The sequence below is a fragment of the Pyrus communis genome, chromosome 9 (assembly GCF_041283825.1).
Source record: "Pyrus communis isolate YQ-2024b chromosome 9, ASM4128382v1, whole genome shotgun sequence".
Classification (NCBI taxonomy): Eukaryota; Viridiplantae; Streptophyta; class Magnoliopsida; order Rosales; family Rosaceae; genus Pyrus; species Pyrus communis.
In genome coordinates this window covers 26,989,651-26,996,236 of record NC_142573.1, presented here as the reverse complement: position 1 = coordinate 26,996,236, position 6,586 = coordinate 26,989,651, and the positions used below count along the sequence as shown (strand labels likewise).

At 32.5% G+C, this 6,586-nt stretch overlaps 1 long non-coding RNA gene across 2 annotated transcripts; it reads right to left on the bottom strand.

Annotated features, from left to right (window-relative positions):
- Positions 1-782: 782 nt before the first annotated feature.
- LOC148694515 (uncharacterized) lies at positions 783-2,396 on the bottom strand. Of its 2 annotated transcripts, none has more exons than XR_015966411.1 (5): positions 2,346-2,396; positions 2,087-2,146; positions 1,890-1,984; positions 1,114-1,813; positions 783-1,021 (listed from the first exon to the last, which is right to left on the bottom strand). It is a non-coding gene; the product is annotated as an uncharacterized LOC148694515 (long non-coding RNA). The 2 variants fall into 2 exon arrangements; XR_015966412.1 differs by lacking the exon at positions 783-1,021 and having other exon boundaries at positions 1,028-1,313; positions 1,689-1,813.
- Positions 2,397-6,586: the final 4,190 nt, after the last annotated feature.

The window sequence follows — 6,586 nt, the reverse complement described above, 5'->3', positions numbered from 1 at the left end:
GTTGGCACGCCCCGCATTCAACCGAATGACGTAGTTAGTTTATTAGTTACTCGGCCTGCGCGCCACGTAGGTTTTGTAATTTTTAGAGTCAACAGTATCACATGCAAGTAACGTGACTTATGGATCTAATTTATATTAAGGATGCAATTGACATATTTTTATAATTCAACGATAGACTTTTCTGAAAAAATAGTTTATGGATCTAATTTTTACTCAGGTGATAATTTAGAGACTAAATTGGTAATTCACCCTTTAATATATAATCTTATTTTAGGAATAATGGTGGGTGTAAAAATAGTATTATATTTTTCTTGTGTAATGCTACACTTACCATTTATTTGTACCATCTTTTGTATTCTCTCTCTAATAGAGGTAAGGCTCGCCAACCCATGTGGGTCTCATATCTATTACAGAGATAATACAAATAGGTGATAAAAATATGATTTCTTTATTTTCTTACTTTTAACGGTGAATGATAAAAATAAGTAGTAAAAATATCGTTTGTCTAGAATTGTGGGTGACAAAGCAAGTGGGGTGAGGAAATAAGAAAGAGGAGTGGACATAGTAATACTTTATTTGTATTTTTTATTTTTATATAATTTGCACTTGATTATTAAATTTTCAAGAACTTCAATTTTCAATTAATTTCCTATATAGCGACATAAGGGTTGAATTATTGGTTTCATATCCATTTTCCAACATTATGACAAATCTTCAAATTAGTAAGTGCTGGTTCACTAGTAGTGGGTATTCGTATAGACTGGTAAAAGTACCCGCGCTGTGCTGCGGGTTTTAAAATCGTATAAAATATGTAGAAAGTTATAATGTGTATATATACTATTTATATACATATGAAATCTATTTACAACCCTAAAATAAGATTTCAACTTCGACATAACAAAAATAGTTTGCAGAAATCTTAGCAAGAAACAACTATATACATGAAAGGATCCCCTATAATGAATAGTTTGCACAACCCAAGATGATATAGCAAGAAATGAAGAACGAAAAAACTTTCCTTCTGTAAAAATGAAAGTCGTAATAACAACATGAGTTCTAGACATATTTGAAGTGTGGAATATAGAAGCATACTTATTAGCTATTGGATTATACCTCGTAAATGACAAACAGCCAATTTCCGCACCATTTTTCTAGAGCTTCATAGTTGGCATAGTCTGGAGCTACGTAACAAATCTCTCCACTTCTTTGAGATAGTTTCGAGCAATCTGTGGTTCCCAGGGGACACCTTTGTTTAACATCTCAATGCCAATTCATCAGGAAATCTAGGAATAAGACATTGGTGCAAAGATTCTCTATATTCCAAAAGATTGTTAAATAAAACCAACCAAATACTCGAAACCAAAAAAAGAGAAAAACTACATGCGTATAGAGCTATAGATAAGATAAAATTCAGTTCTTTGCGAAACCAAAAAAATTGAAATAAAAATAAAACCCAACGAAATAAAAAATGAGTATATGCAGTAATAGTCATAATAAGAGTGAGTTCATCAGCTGAAATTTGGTATTTCAGATTGGCCCATTCATCACTTCTATAAAATTTCAATCATGGCATTGCCACTTAGCAAAACTAATATCTTAGTATGAATAAACTGAAAAGCTATATCATTGTAACCCGAATCAACTTATCCAATCAGAAAAGTAGTGTAATATCTTTAGTGGAACATAACCTGGTCAATCTAGCAAGTTTTGTGCGAAACTCATTGAAATCTTTTGATGTCCTTATCATTGAGGTAAACTTGTAGCTCATTTTCTGCACATTGATGAACCCATTCCAACCCAGGCTCATCTTCACCTGCAGAAAGATAAATAAATTAGGACAAAGCAACATGATGCCTTGTCTCTCTCTGAGCTTTGAGAAAATGACATACCTTGCAAATACTTAAAACAACTTGGCATGTTCATGCTCCAGCAAATAACATCCATCAGCATATGTCAATTTTAGTACTCGACTACATTCAACTATCTGAAAATGGAGAAAATTTAATAATAATAAAAATAAATAAATAAATAAAGCAATACTCTTGATAGAAAAGTGTGGTAATTTGTGGTGCACCTGTAGCCAGACCTCTGTAATGAACTTCAGCTCTGACTCAAGTTGGCACTGCATATCGCTCAGCTTCTCAAGCTACAGTAACAACATCGATAGTATACATAACTCAAAAAAACGAAAACAGTAGAAACTGAAGGAGAAAATTGTATATATAGAAAATACACTGCATTAAGCATAAAGCCAGGGACAAAAACCACACAATTGACATTCACATCAATCAGCTATACCAGAATCACTAACCAAGAAAGACATGATAGTAAAATGTTTTACTTACATGCATAGTGCATCTGCTGTAAGTCTGCACGTGCTTTTCGCCAGGACTGCAGTGAAGGGAAGGGAAAAAAAAATACTTTAACATGAATTATTTCATAAATACCATAGATTGTCATGAAGAACATGTATTTTGAAATTATAGATACGATTTATACCCGAAAAAGTAGATAATAGAAACTGCTAAAGCATCAATTGAAAAAATAAAAAGCATATGCACAAATTTTGACTGGTTCCGTCGTTTTTAGCAGAGTAAATTGTAGCAATAGTCCCTCAACTTTAATCAAATTGGAGCAATGGTCCCTCAACTAAAAATTCATTACTATTGGTCCCTCAACTTATCAAAATGTGTAGTTATAATCCTTTTCATCAATTTCGTCAAAATTTTGTAAAAATAAGTTATGTTGGAATAACCATTTATATAATAAGGGTCCCTCAACTCATCAAAGTGTGTAATTATGGTCATTTTCGTCAACTACGTCAAAATTTTTGTCAAAACGAGTTATGCTAGAATGACCATTGCTATAATTGGGTTAAAGTTAAGAGACCATTTCTCCAGTTAAATTAAAGTTGAGGGACTAATGGTAATGGATTTTGAGTTGAGGGACCATTGCTCTAATTGAGTTAAAGTTAAGGGACCATAGCTACAATTTACTCTTTTTAGCAAGAAAGTCAGAGAGAGAAAACTTCATCAAAAGAACTCAAGAACAGCGATGGGGGGGATGTCCTTTTTGAGATCAGCGAATGGAAGCAAATAGGTTTTTCCACTGCTCTCGTCAGCTTTCCACCACTTTTCTTTCCACGATGACCAACACGTGTAGATGTGGAGCAGGAAAAAAAGAAAAAAGCGATTGCAGGAAATGGAAGGTAGAGAATGAAACAGCAGAGAAATCCAACAGGAAAGGCCATCGATGAAGAATGCGTGGCCAGCGAGGACAAAGTGGTCATTTCACTATGTAAAAGAGGGCACACAACAGGTGATCAAGAAGAAACCAAGGGGCAAATCCGTCCAGACACTATTAATGAACAATGGGGTCCCCAACTGGGTTTTAGTATATATAATTTAATATTTTAATTTTGCACTTGAATTATTGATTTTTAATGACTAAAATTTTCTATTAATTTCCTATATAGCGACATAAGAGTTGAATGATTTGTTCATATACATATTCTAGCGTTATGACAGCTGGCTATACAAGTTTATCAAGTCTCCTTCACATCAACATGACATCCTGCTTATTTTCTGGATCACACACATGATATATGTAATTGGAAAGGGATATTCTCCAGATCCCTTCCATCAAATCCTCTATATTCATAAATTCGGGTTTTTGAAACTTGATACAACAGTTACAAAAAAGAGACTCTTTTAAAAGTTATAATAATTTTAACCGTTTCATCAAATTTCAAATGTCCAAATTTATGAATTAAGAGGATTTGATGGAAGGGATTCGAATATTGCTACTTTCATCTTCCATTCAAAAAATTATATGGTACTTCAAAATATTTTATATTACGTAATTTTTAATTGTTCGATCTTACATGATGTACAAACACAATGGGGAAATAATTGTAATTTCACCATAGTAAAAGATTAGCACCTGGATTGTTTGCCCTCCCCATCCCATACCCTTCCCAACCCCTTCTATATTATGTGGTTACGGTTAAGCCACGTCAATATTTTATATTAATTTTTTTTTATAGAAATAATAAGACAAAAAACAATATAAATATAAAATATTGACGTGACTTAACCGTGACCACAGAAATAAGAAAAGATGGAAAGGGTATAGGATGGGAAGGGCAGACAATCCAGGTCCAAAAGATTAATACGCAATTCTGCATAGCCCAGCATGTAGAAGGCTACATGTGATGACGTGGGCACCATTCCACTATACAATGTAATTTACCATTTTCATCTGTAGAAGAAGATTAAGTAAATAAATAATAAACGAAGTAATCGTGTTTATAAATATAAAATTTTGAGATTGCTGTCAATAAGTTGGCTAGAAACTCATTTTTCAACAACCTGATGCCCCATGTGATTTAGCATTTGGATCAAATAAAAAAGCATACTTTATCTTTTAAAGATTGTAATGTCATACATCAACTTACGATTCATTATAATATAAGATCTCTGTTAAAAAATTTTGTCAAATCGATTGTTAAGTGATAATGGGGCATTGAGTGCGCCCACTTCCACACCCATTTATTAAAAAATAAAAAAGAGAAAATGACATTATAACATCTCAACTTTGAGTCACATAACAAACTCATACCTCATCTTTAAACATTGGAATGTCATACATCAACTTACAAATTTATTGCAATGTCAGACCTCGTTTGCTTACCCGTCAATTTGTCTATTAACTGTTAGCGTGGTAGGTGTTGAGCCCGCTAAAACTCCACGTTGCTGACATGTCCAAGTTTCGGTGTGTGTACATACATACATACATACATACACAATTGGAACAACTTAATTAAAAGGGTAACTGAAAAACTAAACCATAGCATTACGTTGATTAATGATATATTAACTTAAATTTCAACAATGAGTGGATAGCTAACAGAGGCTTCCTGATCAAGTGATCATGCGACCTCCTAAGGCTTACTGATCAACTTAAAAGACTTACTGGTCAAGTGCTTGCTTGAATCAGATTCAAACCCCAACATAATAGAATAAAATAAAATTATTTTCATAGCTATTACAGCCAGTGCAATGTCGTCGAGGAATCAAATGTGCTAAATAATTGGTGTAGATTCCCACGCTAAAATGCTAAATAATTGCCATGAAAATTAAGTTTTAATTTAAGATTGACGTCAACTAAGACAGCCATTTCTTACCAACCATATACCAGACCAAGTCCTCACTTTTGGTCTTTTTTAATTGCATTTCTCTGTTATCTTTCTCATGCATTATTTATCTCATCTTCTTCTGCTAAGAGAGTTGTTCTTCCCATTGCCCTCTCTTGTCTGGTTTTGGTTTCTTCATCACAGCAACCTTCCTTTGCTTAATCTACTTTTCTTTACTTATAAAAGTGAAAAGTCGAATCCGAAAATCAAAAGAAAAAAAAAATATTACGTTCTGTCAATTTCGTTGTTTCCCGTGCCTCTCGATTTCATTTTTTGACAATTTCAATTTCCCATTACTCAGTTTTACTTAGAAAGGGAAAAGAAGGCATACGTACGCAGTTAGCTTTATAAACAAACAGCTTGTGCTTCAGTGTTCTATAGGCAAAGTAATTTGGAGAGACAAGGTATTAGGTGCGTATTTTGATTTTTCCTTGTTTTTTGTTTCATTCCTCTGCTCATTTTGATTTTTTTAGTTGTTTGCGTGAATTTGTTCGTTTTGTTTAACCCATATTATTGCTTTGCCCGTCAAGTTGAGATCAAGTTGAACCTTTGGTTAAAGCGGCGCCACCAGGGTCCTAAACCCTAAAATCTTTGATCTAAAGTCTACGAACTTCAGGATCACATACGTAAGTTTCTGCAAGTCACACATAGTACCAACAATTACATATTTAAAATACAAAACTGAATTCTAATCCTTAAAAGAAATATAACTTTCAAACTAAAACATTGTGTAAGATTAAAATCAAATTTAGTCCCTTGATACATTTGGTAACCTCATAATTATATTATTTTTCTTTTTCTTCATTTAATTATATTCTGTTTTATTTTATTTTATTTTTTTTTTATTTTTTATTTTTTGTTATGGTTATTTAGGTAAACTATATTTCAATACACTTTGTGTTCTGCATATATGTAGATTAATTCATTTAATATATTTTAGTATAGTTATTTCGGTACAGACATTTCGGTATAAATTTCGGTAGAGACATTTAAGTACATCTTATATTTTGGTACAAACATTTGGGTACATCAATTCATTTAATATATTTTTGGTATTCGGCGTTTCCAAAATGGATCCTATCAAATATTTCACATTTTCTATGATCATCTTTATTTTAGGTATTTGAATGTAGGAGGAGGTGAAGGCCCTTTATTGAAGTGTGGCCCTGTAGCTCAACCTGGGAAGTGCGGTAATCAAGGTAGATTAATTCATTTAATATATTTTAGTATGGTCATTTCGGTACAGACATTTAAGTACGTTAATTTAATATAATACATTTCGGTATAGACATTTAAGTACGTCATAAACATTTAGATACATCAATTCCTTTTAATATATTTCGGTACACTTATATATTTACATGTTTCTTATTTGTCATTATTTTTATTTTT